This window comes from Rattus norvegicus, chromosome 3, assembly GCF_036323735.1.
Source record: "Rattus norvegicus strain BN/NHsdMcwi chromosome 3, GRCr8, whole genome shotgun sequence".
NCBI lineage: Eukaryota > Metazoa > Chordata > Mammalia > Rodentia > Muridae > Rattus > Rattus norvegicus.
In genome coordinates, this window is record NC_086021.1 from 104,793,844 (window position 1) to 104,795,288 (window position 1,445).

General features: G+C 36.3%; 1 pseudogene; it reads right to left on the reverse strand.

The window, feature by feature from the left end:
- Positions 1–377: 377 nt before the first annotated feature.
- C1h9orf85-ps1 (similar to human chromosome 9 open reading frame 85, pseudogene 1) lies at positions 378–704 on the reverse strand (annotated as a pseudogene).
- Positions 705–1,445: the final 741 nt, after the last annotated feature.

Consider the following 1,445-nt stretch of genomic DNA (forward strand, 5'->3'; position numbering starts at 1 on the left):
TGATACAATCACCAATTCTTAACACATTAGGTAATATGTTTTTCTAAACAATTTCTATAGGTGTTATACTTCATGCTATAGTGTGCCAACACATATTCTGCATATGCAGCTTGAGTGTTATTGTGAAAACCTTTAAGATTCTGATACTCATATGTTGTAAGTAACTGACGTTGCTCCTGAGCCAGTTCTGCCTACTGGAATAGCCTTTTCCGACGCCCTCTGCACCTGACACGGTGGAGTCAGACCTGAGTGTACTCGTCCTTGCCCTCTGAGTCAGATTCAGCATCTAAGTCCTCATCTCTGTCTTCCTTCCGTTTGCAGCTTCTTCTATTGTTGGAACCTTCACTTTCAGTATTTTCTGAAGTTTCTGGTCTTTATTAAACAGAATAACAATTTCTTCTTCCTTTCCACATTTTGCACAAACTTCAAGTTTGCAAGGACATGGTCTACACATTATGCGCTAAGAGTCCTTTACTGTCTTCTGTAAACATTTAACACATTTCTTAGGCTTTGACAGTGGTTTGTATTTGCTGTATTTTACACGCCATTCAAGAACTTCTTTGCAACGCTGACATACTCCATCATGAAGTTTTACATTAATTTTCTTAGTCTGAACACTCATCAAACTTGTCATTTCTGAAGGTGAACGTATTCTGGTGCTTCTAAGGCCGGGACCAAGTCACATTGCCTTTCTGGGAACTCATCACCAAAACACAAGCAACGTAAGATGGCACAGCCCTTAAGTTACAGGAAAGGGACACCTATAGAATTTTAATGCACTCTCTCTTCTTCCTGAAGGGAAGATTCAATACGGGAGAACGTGTCATATAACAGTTGGTGAGATTCAAGATGATGTGACTTCTTTTCTAGAAAATATAACCACTGACTTTCTTGATAGAAAGGTCAAATGGGCAAGTGGTTTTGAGGTAACATTTTATTTGGGTGCTGAGAAGATAGACAAAATTTCTCTCCACTTAGGAAAAGCAAACTTTGAGTTATTTTGGGATTATATGTTCACAAAAATTAAGATATTCAAAAAAATTCAGGGCAATTTGATTCAATTAGTAAGTAATTTAGGAACTAACTCTACAAGACTGTTTTCTGTGTTAACCAAAGGCTTCTCTCTCAGTTTGTCCATGTGTATGTGTGCATGTGTGTGTGAGTTTGTAAATATATTTAATTATAGGTTTGTGTTTATAAATGTAAATGTATTTCATGTGCTGTTATGTTTGCCTCACAATGCATAAAAATATTTCATTGATCTTAATTATTGACAAATGGATGCTGGGAATTAAGTAGAAGGTAAGATATATCTATAATTTATATTGTTCTTCATAATACTTTTGGTATATTCTACATGATGTGTTTAACAAAACAACAGCTATGAAGCAGCACACCTTGATGGGCTCATGCCAATTTATTCTCTCTGAGGAATCAGATGAATG